Here is a 12,654-nt window from a genome sequence, read left to right as displayed (position 1 = left end):
AAAAATACAACATTAGCCGGGTGTGATGGCACATGCCTGTAATCCCAGCTACTCGGGAGGCTGAGGCAGGAGAATCGCTTGAAGCTGGGAGGCAGAGGTTGCGGTGAGCTGAGATGGCGCCATTGCACTCCAGCCTGGGCAACAAGAGTGAAACTACGTCTAAATAAATAAATAAATAATTCGCCGGCATGGTGGTGGGTGCCTGTGGTCCCAGTCACTCAGGAGGCTGAGCCCTGGAGGTTGAGGCTGCAGTGAGCGGAGATCACTCCACTGCGCTACAGCCTGGGTGACAGAGTGAGATGCTGTCTCAAAAAAAAAGAGAGAGACAGAGAGAGAAAGAAGGCCTCCCTGAACCCTGATTTTCCCTGGAGACCTGAAGGATGAAGAGGAGTTAAAGGCGGAAGGGAATAAGGAGCCGGAGGAGCATTCCAAGCAGAAGGCTGCCACTTGCAGAGGGAGGGAAGCAGGAAGGAGGATGGCTCATTTGAGGAACATAGAGCCAGCCAGTGAGGGAGAAGTGGGGCTGGAGCTCGGGTAGAGACTGTGCTGGGTCTTCAATTTTGTCCTCAAGGCACTGCGGAGCCACTGGTGGTTTAGAACACAGGAATGACATGACCTGACTTTCAAAGGACTCCTCTGGCTGCTGTAAGGAGGATGGGCCCTTGCAGGTTAAGGGCAGAGGTTGAGAGTCCAGTGAGGAGGTTGATGATCTCATCCAGGCACACAGTAACCATGTTCAACAAAAACTTGGATGTGAAAGCTCATAGCAGCGTTATAGTAGTTCCAAAGTGGAAACAAACCAAATGTCCATCTACTGATGAAACAGAATGAAACATTCATCTGTACAATAGAATGATTCTGACCGTAACAAGCAATGCAGCCGGGCAAAGTGGCTCACGCCTGTAATCCCAGCACTTTGGAAGGCCAATGTGGGCGGATCACTTGAGGCCAGGAGTTCAAGACCAGCCTGGCCAACCTGGTAAAATCCCATCTCTACTAAAAATACAAAAATTAGCCGGGTGTGGTGGCACAGGCCTGTAATCCCAGCTACTCGGAAGGCTGAAGCATGAGAATTGCTTAAGTCTAGGAGGCGGAGGTGGCAGTGAGCTGAGATCGTGCCACTGTACTCCAGCCTGGGCAACAGAGCGAGAGTCTGTCTCAAAAAAAAAAAAAAAAAAAAGAGGAATGAATTACTGACACACACTGACACACTGCAACATGGATGAACCTTGAGAACATTATGCAGAGTGAAAGAAGCCAGACACAGAAAGAATGTAAATCGTATGATTCCATTTATATGCAATGTCCAGAATAGGCATCTCCATAGAGATAGAAATTAGATTAGATGTTGACAAGGGCCTGAGGTTGGGGGTGGTGAGAGAATGGGGAGTGGCGGTAAATGGGTGTGGGGTTTCTTTGGGGAAGATAAAAATGGTTTGGAAGTAGATTATGAAAGTGGTTGGGCAAGTTGATAACTACACTAAAAACCACTGAATTGCACACTTTAAAAGGGTGAATTTTATAGTATGTGAACTATATCTCAATCAAAAAAGGAGGAGGAGAAGGAAGAAGAAAAGAGGCCGGGCACGGTGGCTCATGCCTGTGATCCTGGCACTTTGGGAGGCCGAGGCAGGCGGATCACTTGAGATCAAGAGTTCAAGACCAGCCTAGTGAAACCAACACAGTGAAACATAATGAAACCCCATCTCTACTAAAAATATAAAAATTAGCCAGCTGTAGTGGTGCCCGCTTGTAATCCCAGCTACTCGGGAGGCTGGGGCAGAAGAATCACTTGAACCTGAGAGAGAGGTTGCAGTGAGCCGAGATCACACCACTGCACTCCAGCCTGAACAGAGCAAGTCTTTGTCTCAAAAATAAATAAATAAATAAATAAATAAATAAATAAATAAATAAATAAATAAATTTGAGTAATGGCCTGTATTAGTTTCCTACTGCTGCTGTAGAAATTATTACAAATAGGCCGGGCGCGGTGGCTCAAGCCTGTAATCCCAGCACTTTGGGAGGCCGAGATGGGCGGATCACAAGGTCAGGAGATCGAGACCATCCTGGCTAACCCCGTGAAACCCCGTCTCTACTAAAAAATACAAAAAACTAGCCAGGCGAGGTGGCGGGCGCCTGTAGTCCCAGCTACTCGGGAGGCTGAGGCAGGAGAATGGCGTGAACCCGGGAGGCGGAGCTTGCAGTGAGCTGAGATCCGGCCACTGCACTCCAGCCTGGGTGACAGAGCGAGACTCTGTCTAAAAAAAAAAAAAAAAAAAAAAAAGAAATTATCACAAATACCGACTTTACACAAGCTTATTCTCATAGTTCCGGAGGTCATGAATCTGAAATCGGTTTTACAGGGTTGGTTCCCTGTGAGGGCTCTGAGGGCAGAATGTGTCCTTGCCTTTTTCATCTTCTAGAGGACCACCTGCATTCCTTGGCTCACATTCCCTTCATCGATCACTACAACCTCTTGTTTCCATCGTCACATCTGCTACCTCTCACTCTGGTCTGCCCACCTCCTCCAAGGACCTGTGTGATTATATTGGGCCAACACAGATAATCCAGGATCATCTCCTCATCTCAAAATTCTTAATTTGATGCCATCTGCAAAGTCTCCTTTCCTATATTCATAGGTTCTAGAGATCTAGAGATTAGGACATGGACTTTTTTTTTTTTTTTTTTGAGACAGAGTTTTGCTCTCTTGTTACGCAGGCTGGAGTGCAATGGCGCGATCTTGGCTCAACGCAACCTCTGCCTCACGGGTTCAAGCGATTCTCCTGCCTCAGCTTCCTGAGTAGCTGGGATTACAGGCACGTGCCACCACGCCCAGTTAATTTTGTATTTTTAATAATTTTGTATTTTTAGTAGGTTTCTCTGTGTTGGTCAGGCTGGTCTTGAACTCCCAACCTCAGGTGATCCGCCCACCTTGGCTTCCCAAAGTGCTGGGATTACAGGTGTGAGCCACAGCTCCCAGCAGGACCTGGACATCTTTTAGGGGTCATTATTCAGCCTACCACACACTTACCAGATTTAAAATTCTATGAAGTACACTTACCTACAGTATCTCATTTAGATACGTATGAGGTGTTATCATTCCTATTTAATGAATGAGAGGGCAGGTCTAGAAAACTTAATTGCTTAGCCACAGTCATATAGTCAAAGAACTAGAAACTCAAACCAGAGCATATGGCCCTAGAGACCACGTAACAGCACCACACACCACTTCTACTCCACCAGGCTGCCTGTAAATCACTGGCCTTTTACCTCTCATTTTCTTGTACAACTCAAAAAAAAGAAGAGGAAGAAGAGGAAGAGGAAGAGGAAGAAGAAGAAGGAGAAGGAGAAGGAAGAGGAGGAGGAGGAAGAAGAAGAAGAAGAAAAGAAGAAGAAGAAAGAGGAGGAGGAGGAGGAGAAGGAGGGGGAGGAGAAATAGGGAAGGAGAAGGAAGGAGAAGGAGAAGAAGGAGGAGGAGGAGGGGGAGGAGGAGGAGGAAGGAGAAGGAGGAGAAGGAGGGGAGGAAGGAGGAAGGGGGAGGACAAGGAGGAAGAGGAGGAGGAGGAAGAGGCCAGGCACCATGGCTCACGCTTGTAATCCCAGCACTTTGGGAGGTCAAGGCAGGAGGATTGCTTGACCCCAGGGGTTTGAGACCAGCCTGGGCAACATGACGAGACTGCATCTCTACTAAAAACAAAAACAAAAAAACTTAGCTGGATGCAGTGGCACATGCCTGTAGTTCAACCAGTTGGGAGGCTGAGGCAAGAGGATTGCTTGAGCTCAGAAATTCAAGGCTGCAGTGAGCTATGATTGTACCACACCACTGCACTCCAGCCTGGGTGACAAAGCAGGACTCTGTCTCTTTGACAGAGGGAGGAGAGAGAGAGAAAGAGAGGGAGAGAAGGAATGAATTGGCCTAAGAAGGAAAATGGCTGAATTCAGGATATATTTTGGACGTGGGTTACTTACGGGACACAGTGGGGCAAGAATTGGTCCTATGTGAGTCCCTGCGTCCCTCAAATGTGCCACTGGAAGAAAAGCAGGAGGAGCAGCAAGTATGGAGCCCATGTCAGGGCAGCACCAGCTCCCCAGGGTGAGCCACTCACAGAACGCAAAAGCCACGCAGTGCTGGAATTCAGAAAGTGTCAGATTTCAAGGCCTGTGTGTCCTTGGGTGAGTAGCTTGGCCTCTCTGGGCCTCTGGATGGACTTGGGGCAGTGAGTCTATAAATCCCTGAGCTACCTTTCCTGCATTCTCAGCACATTGTTGGAACCTGAGTGCGTCGTGACAGCCTCGCGTGCTGACAGCTGACGGAGTCCATACGCCTCTTCTACGCGTGGCTTCAGCATCCTCTCATAAACCTGACCCTGCCCAGTCAACCCCAGCTCTAAAAAGAACTGCCCAGCCCTGAGTTAGGACAGCATTTTCTCCCCTGTAACTTCACCTCTGTTGCATCTTTTTTTTCTTTTTTTTTTTTCGAGACAATCTCGCTCTGTCACCCAGGCTGGAGTGCAGTGGCACGATCTCTGCTCACTGCAACCTCCACCTCCCAGGTTGAAGCGATTCTTGTGCCTCAGCCTCCTGAGTAGTTCGGACTACAGCCGCGTGCTGCTACACTTGGCTAATTATTTTTTTTAATTTTTAATTAATTTATTTTTTTGAGGTGGAGTTTCACTCTTGTTGCCCAGGCTGGAGTACAATGGCACCATCTCGGCTCACCGAAAGCTCTGCCTTCTGGGTTCAAGCGATTCTCCTGCCTCAGCCTCCCAAGTAGCTGGGATTACAGGCATGCGCCACCATGCCCGGCTAATTTTGTATTTTTTTAGTAGAGACAGGGTTTCTCCATATTGGTCAGGCTGGTCTCAAACTCCTGACCTCAGGTGATCTGCCCACTTCGGCCTCCCAAAGTGCTGGGATTACAGGCGTGAGCTGCCGAGCCTGGCCTAATTTTTTGTGTTTTTAGTAGAGGAGGGTTTTCATCATGTTGTCCAGGCTGGCCTTGAACTCCTCAGTTCAGGCAATCTGCCCTCTTTGGCCTCCCAAAGTGCTGGGATTACAGGCGTGAGCCACCGTGCCAGCCCCTTTATAGCACTGTTTTATTTTCATTTCTCCCCTGTGTCCTCTCCTAGCTTTAACTATCCTTTAAGATGTTCCTCCATCTTCCACCCTCCACTCCACCAAGGTGCCTCATTCCTGGCCGCCATGCCTCACATTCCTCTCCCTTCCCATGAGTCCTGAAGCACTTTACAGTTCGATTAGAAAACCAGAGTCAGGAGGTCCGGATTTGACATGTGTCTTGACCACAAGCTTTCTGTGTGATGTTGGGCAAGTCATGAGCCTGCTTTGAGTCTCAGTTTCTTCATTCTGATATTGTAAGACAAGAGGGTCAGATAGTTGTCCTCACCAAGCTGGATCATTTAGATGAAATCTCTAGGCCTGGTGTGGTGGCTCACGCCTGTAATCCCAGCAGTTTGGGAGGCCAAGGCAGACGAATCACTTGAGGACAGGAATTTGAGACCAGCCTGGCCAACATGGTGAAACCCCGTCTCTACTAAAAATAGAAGAAAAAATTTGCCAGGCATGGTGGCAGGTGCCTGTAATCCCAGCTACTCAGGAGACTACGGCACAAGAATTGCTTGAACCTGGGAGGCGGAGGCTACAGTGAGTTGAGATCGCGCCACTGCACTCCAGCCTGGGCGAGAGAGCAAGACTCCATCTCAAAAAAAAGAAAAAAGAAAAAAAGAAATCTCCAGAGACACAAGGTGAGGGGTACCTAGAAAAAGGGATGGTCTAGAATTCATGTGGTCTCCTATGTCCCACAGTGGCAGCAGCTTTTTCTGGCAAAATCCTTAGTGCCGGTTGCAGCCATTCAGCTCCCCTTGGTTTCTGCCAATTTCCTGATCCTATTTCTCTTGCCAATTCTCTAAGCTTCCAGATATCCTTCTAACAAATTCCTTTCTGGCTAAGTTACCCAGAATTAGATTCTATTTTTGGCAACTGAAGCCCCTAATGAGCTCAGACCTTCAAGTGGTCCTGTGATAGAATGATAGAGCCACACGTCTTTCCTTAAGTGTGTTATGCCTTTTGGTTGTGTATGTCTTGTGAATCTTCTGCTCTCAACCTTCTCTCTCCAGAAACAGGGATATCTTGAGGGTCTAAACACAGTACAAAACTCAAAAACAGCTGGCTTATAGGCCCAGCACCCTTCCAAACATCACGGAGGATCTTTAAGTTCAGAGGGTCAACTTGGCAGCCTGATAGAGCTGGCATTGGATGTGCTTTGTCTGGAAATACATTGAAGTTTCAGATCGCTAGATTTTCCTGAAAAATCAGAAGATCTGGCCATACCTACCCACAGTCCCACATAGCAACATTCAGCTGAAGTTGAGTGGAACCTACCGCCTTTAGATGGGATGTGACCACTTCACTCATTTAAATAATCTATTTGGGGCCAGGTGCAGTGGATCACACCTGCAATCCTAGCTATTCAGGAGGCTGAGGCAGGAGGATCACTTGAACCCAGGAGTTCAAGGCTACAGTGAGCTGTGATTGTACTGCTGTACTCCAGCCTGGGCAACAGAGTGAGACCCTGGCTCAAATAAATAAATAAATAAATTTTTAAAATTAAATTATTTGAGTCCAGGAGGCATTTGAGTTTGCACCTCTTGACTGGGCGTGGTGGCTCACACCTGCAAGCCCAACACGAGGCGGGTGGATCACTTGAGGTCAGGAGTTCGAGATCAACCTGGTCAACTTGGTGAAACCCCATCTCTACTAAAAAACACAAAAATTAGCCAGGCGTGGTGATGCGTTCCTGTAATCTCAGCTACTCAGGAGGCTGAGGCAGGAAAATCGCTTCAACCTGGGAGGCAGAGGCTGCAGTGAGCCAAGATCGCTCCATTGCACTCCAGCTTGGGCGACAGAACAAGACTCTAGCTCAAAAAAAAAAAAAAAAGTTCGCGCCTCTTGTTTATTTTTTATTTTATTTTATTTATTTATTTATTTTTTGAGACGGAGTCTGGCTCTGTTGCCCAGGCTGGAGTGCAGTGGCCGGATCTCAGCTCACTGCAAGCCCCGCCTCCCAGGTTCACGCCATTCTCCTGCCTCAGCCTCCCGAGTAGCTGGGACTACAGGCGCCCGCCACCTCGCCCGGCTAATTTTTTTTTTGTATTTTAGTAGAGACGGGGTTTCACCGTGTTAGCCAGGATGGTCTCGATCTCCTGAACTCGTGATCCGCCCGTCTCGGCCTCCCAAAGTGCTGGGATTACAGGCTTGAGCCACCGCGCCCGGCCGCGCCTCTTGTTTAGATAAGTAGAATGCTGCGGGTCATGCCTTGTTTTCCTTGAGCCTGTCTTTGGAGGCCACAACTGGGCATGGGATGTGGCTAAGTGAGATCAGCACAGGCCCTAGAGTCACTGGCGAGCTGTGTAACCCTGGATAAGTCCTTCAACCTCTCTAAGCCTCAGTCTTTGCAACTCTGAAATGGAAATAATAGGTCACAGGAATGCTGCAAAAATTCAATCAGGTCCATAAAGTATGATACAGAAAAGTAGGTGTTCGCTAAAAGTTTGTAAAAGAGGGGATCTGAGATCTTACAGTTGGAAGGGCCCAGTGGGATGCTTGGCTCATAGTGAGTGCTTGAGAAATGTTCATTCTCTTCCCCTAATTTTTTTTTTTTTTTTTTTTTTTGAGACAGAGTCTCACTATGTTGCCCGGGCTGGAGTGCAGTGGCACCATCTCAGCTCACTACAACCTCTGTCTCCCGGGTTCAAGCGATTCTCCTGTCTTAACCTCCCGAGTAGCTGGAACTACAGGTTCATGCCACCAAGCCCGGTTAATGTTTGTATTTTTAGTAGAGACTGGGTTTCACCATGTTGGCCAGGCTGGTCTCGAACTCCTGACCTCAAGTGATCCACCCGCCTTGGCCTCCCAAAGTGCTGGGATTACAGGCATGAGCCACCGCGCCCGGCCTCTTCCCCTGTTTTTTGTATTGTTGGGCAGAGTTCTTGGGTTTTTGTTTTGCTTTTGGTTGGGCCAGAGCCATCACACCACAGTGCCCTTCAGAGGGGTCCTGTGGGCTCTGGAAAGACGCCCCCGATAGCTGTGGAGGTGGAATATGGGTGGGTAGGCACGACACCGTGTGGAATATGTGCAGCCACCTCCGATTTACGTGGAGCCCACGGGCTTCTTGGGAAAGGAATGACATCATGTCCCGTGTCTGAACCTGGGATTCCGAAAACTCCAGACCAGCCCAACAGGCTTGGCAGGTGCAGACAGAAGTTACAGGGGGCAGGAGAGGGTGGGGGGGCTCCAAGAGAAAACTGCAGGAAGAAGACACCCGGCCTGCCTGACCTGAGGGCTGAGTCTGGAGATTGGAGAGAAGAGGGATTCCAGAAACAATCTGAAGCTGTGTTTGAACCCCCAGATTCAGCCCCTCCTCATCCTCCCATAGCCTTCACTGCTCTGAGACAAAGAGGGCTCGCTTGGGGCCCAATCCACTCTTTTACAGAGCCCAACAGAGGGCACTGCAGGGGCTGGCTGGAGAGAGGGGGCAGCAGAAAGCGTCTGAGAAATACAGGCCCTGGAGGGAAGTGGGCCGTGGTGCAGCGCCTGAAACCCACAGACAGCAGGCAGAGGGCCTTCTGCCTGCAAAAAGCAGCTCTAGCCACAGCTGAAGTGCCTCCTTCCAGACCTAGAGAGAGCCCTGCTGAGAACCCACAGCCCCGTCGGAACCCAGAGCATTCCTGGGATACTTGGTGAAAGGAACCTGTGTGGAAGACAGGACTTCCTTCCTGCTGGCCTAGATGTGGAAGCTTGGAGCATCAGGACGGAGGGTGTGGCTGTAAACAGGGTCTCTCTCTCTCTCTCTCTCTCTCTCTATATATATATATATATACATTTTTTTTTTTTAAATTTTTTTGAAACGGGGTCTCGCTCTGTTGCCCAGGCTGGAGTACAATGGCATGATCTTGGCTCACTGCAACCTCCGCCTCCCAGGTTCAAGTGATTCTCCTGCCTCAGCCTCCTAAGTAGCTGGAATTACAGGCATGTGCCACCACACCTGGCTAATTTTTGTATTTTTAATAGAGATGGGGTTTCACCATGTTGGCCAGGCTGGTCTCAAATTCCTGGCCTCAAGCGATCTGTGTGCCTTGGCCCCCCGAAGTGCTGGGATTGCAGGCATGAGCCAGTAAACTGGGTCCCTTTATAGTCACAGCTCATCCATACCTGTTCTGCACCTGCTCTGTGCCAAGCTCTGTGCCAAGCTCCGTGCCAGGTGGGCAGTGAGGAACAACAGGGTAGAGCTTCTAGGGTAGCAAGGAAGATAATAGCCAAGTAACCAGATGAGTCAAGGTAAACTCACTAGTGATACATGAACGGCCAAGATGCTGGAGCTGAGCGGCCAGGGAAGACTCGGTTATTTGAGTCACCATGGAATGAGCTAGGAGCGGAAGGGTCACATCTGTTTCCTTTTCTTGGGTAGCATTCCCAGGCCTCGCCTTGTTGGGGTCCTTGTCTCACCTGAGAAGTCAGGTTCTCCCAACAGCTGACCCAGGATAGCAGATCAGTTCTGTTTTTCCCCCGGCAAGCCAATGCCAGGAGTTTCTCAGTTGCGGAATGAGGCTGTTCAGAGGACAGGATCCTCTGAACCACTGGCAGGGGCCAGAGGGGTTTCAGACTTGCTTCTACCTGCCCAGGTAGGCCCAGGCTCTAGGGCAAGGGCGTTACCTGTGACTCATCTCAGGCAACGCTAGGAAGCCTATTGTCATTCTACCCTAGTTCTAGGCCTCTGGGACAGGATCTGAGTAGAGACGCTCATGAAAATAGGGGCTTGTGATCACTGGGACAACCTCCACCCCCATCCCCCAGCAGGGACCTTGGTGAAATCTGAGATTCATTTCCAACTCCTCCTGTGGGAAGGAGGTGTGGACCTTGATGTCAGTATTTCTCAGGGAGTGGCTGGACCTCAGAGGCAGCAGCTGAGACACTGGCTCAAGGGGGCAGCTACGGGGCAGTGATTCCCCCCCAAATACTCACCAGCCGTGTGTTTGTTTGTTTGGAGACCGGGTCTCACTTTGTCATCCAGGCTGGAGTACAGTGGTGTAATCATAGCTCACTAAAGTCTTCACCTCCTGGGCTCAAGTGACCCACCCACCTCAGCCTTCCCATAGGTGGGACTGCAGTGTGTGCCACCATGCCTGGCTAATTAAAAAATATATATCCTTATCAAGGCACTGGCTAATACTTTTATTTTTTTGTAGAGACAGGGTCTGCCTATGTTGCCCAGTTGCATGATTATAGCTCACTACAGCCTTGAATTCCTAGATTCAGGTGATCATCCTGCCTCAGCCTTCCAAGTAGCTGGGACTATATGAGACTACAGGTGTGCACCACCACGTCTGTTTTTTGTTTTGTTTTGTTTTGTTTTGTTTTTTGATAGAGATGGGGTCTTGTTACGGTGCCCAAACTTGTCTCGACCTCCTGGCCTCAAGCGATCCTCCTGCCTTGGCCTCCCAAAGTGCTAGGATTACAAGTGTGAGACACCGTGCCTGGCTGCCCTTTGTTCCTTCTTCCTTAGAATCACCTCCTTCAATGCCCACTCAGTTCCTCTCTTTGTGCTCCCATCTCAGTCACTCAAATCCAGACCCTTCTACTTCCTGGGGTACCACATGACCCTGGATTCAAAGCCTAACCCCACCATCCACCTATGACCTGTCTGCCCTTCCACCATCTCTTTACCTTCTCTATGTGTCCATTTCAAGTTTTTGTTTTGTTTTGTTTTTGTTTTTTGAGACGGAGTCTCACTCTGTCGCCCAGGCTGTAGTGCAGTGGCGCGATCTCGGCTCACTGCAACCTCTGTCTCTCAGGTGCAAGCAATTCTCCTACCTCAGCTTCCCAAGTAGCTGGGATTACAGGTGCACACCACCACACCTGGCTAATTTTTTGTATTTTTTAGTAGATACAGGATTTCCCCATGTTGCCCAGGCTGGTCTCGAACTCCTGAGCTTAAGTGATCTGCCCCACCCCAGCCTCCCAAAGTGCTGGGATTACCAGGCATGAGCCACTGCACCTGGTCTAATTTCATGTTATATAAAACAGGAACAAAGAGTCCAGCTTTAGCTGGGTGTGGTGGCTCCCACATATAATCCTAGCACTTTGGGAGGCCAAGGTGAAATGACTGCTTGAGCTCAGGAGTTCGAGACCAGCCTGGGCAACATGGTGAGACCTCATCTTTATTTTTAAAAAATAAAATAAAATAGGCCAGGCATGGAGGCTCACGCATGTAATCCCAGCACTTTGCGGGGCTGAGGCAGGCAGATCACCTGAGGTCAGGAGTTTGAGACCAGCCTGGCCAACACGGCAAAACCCCGTCTCTATTAAAAATACAAAAAATGGTCGGGTGCAGTGGCTCACGCGTGTAATCCCAGCACTTTGGGAGGCCGAGGCGGGTGGATCATGAGGTCAGGAGATCGAGACCACCGTGGCTAACACGGTGAAAACTGGTCTCTACTAAAAATACAAAAAATTAGCCGGGCGTGGTGGCGGGCGCCTGTAGTCCCAGCAACTAGGGTGGCTGAGGCAGGAGAATGGCATGAGCCTGGGAGGCGGAGCTGCCATGAGCTGAGATCACACCACTGCACTCCAGCCTGGGTGATAGAGCGAGACTCCGTCTCAAAAAAGAAAAAATTAGCCGGGGGTGGTGGTGGGCACCTGCAATCCCAGCTATTCGGGAGGCTGAGGCAGGAGAATTACTTAAACCCGGGAGGCAGAAGTTGCAGTGAGCCAAGATCGTGCCACCGCACTCCAGCCTGGGTGACAGAGCAAGACTCTGTCTCAAAAAATAATAAAATAAAATAAAATAAAATAATAAAATAAAATAAAATAAAATAAAATAAAATCCAGCCGTATAGGGTTATTATCAAAATTTTCACCCAGCAAATATCATATGAGTTAAGAGATACGAGGCACTTTGAAGAGTCCCTGACAGACAATAAGCACTCAATAAATGGTAGCTGTTTTACTGTTACCATGATTAAATAGTTAGCAAGTATCTATTTTACCAGATGTTGGGGATGTGATGAGGAAAGCAGACACTGTTGCAGCGATGAAGTAAGATAAAGGATGTATAGCATCTGTCACCTAGGGGGCCCCCAATCAATGGTGGGTCCTCCTCTCTTCCTTCCCAGCTCTGAGGCCCCTCCATTGTTCTCATTATCGATGGAAACCTACAGATCTGACATGTGCTGGAGGCTGAGTGAACACTTCTGGGCGCAGAGGAGCCCCAAGGACTGTTCCAGGTGCTAGTCATCTTGGGGTGTGCTACTTAGGAAAGGTTTCCCTGGGGAGGAGTCCTGAAGAGAAATTTGCCAGATAGAAGGATGGGAACAAGCTTCGAGGGTGTTGACTGAGTCCTCTTCTATCCACCAACCTGCTCATCCAGCGTCTAGAAATAGGGTGTTTGACTTAGGCTGGGGGCGGTGGCTCACGCCTGTAATCCCAGCAGTTTGAGAGGCCAAGGCAGGCGGATCACTTGAGGTCAGGAGTTCAAGACAAGCCTGGCCAACATGGCAAAACCCCGTCTCTAATAAAAATACAAAAATTAGCTGGGAGTGGTGGCAGGTCCTATAGTCCCAGCTAATCAGGAGGCTGAGG

The sequence above is a fragment of the Papio anubis genome, chromosome 9, assembly GCF_008728515.1.
Source record: "Papio anubis isolate 15944 chromosome 9, Panubis1.0, whole genome shotgun sequence".
Classification (NCBI taxonomy): Eukaryota; Metazoa; Chordata; class Mammalia; order Primates; family Cercopithecidae; genus Papio; species Papio anubis.
Note: the sequence above shows the minus strand (reverse complement) of the source record.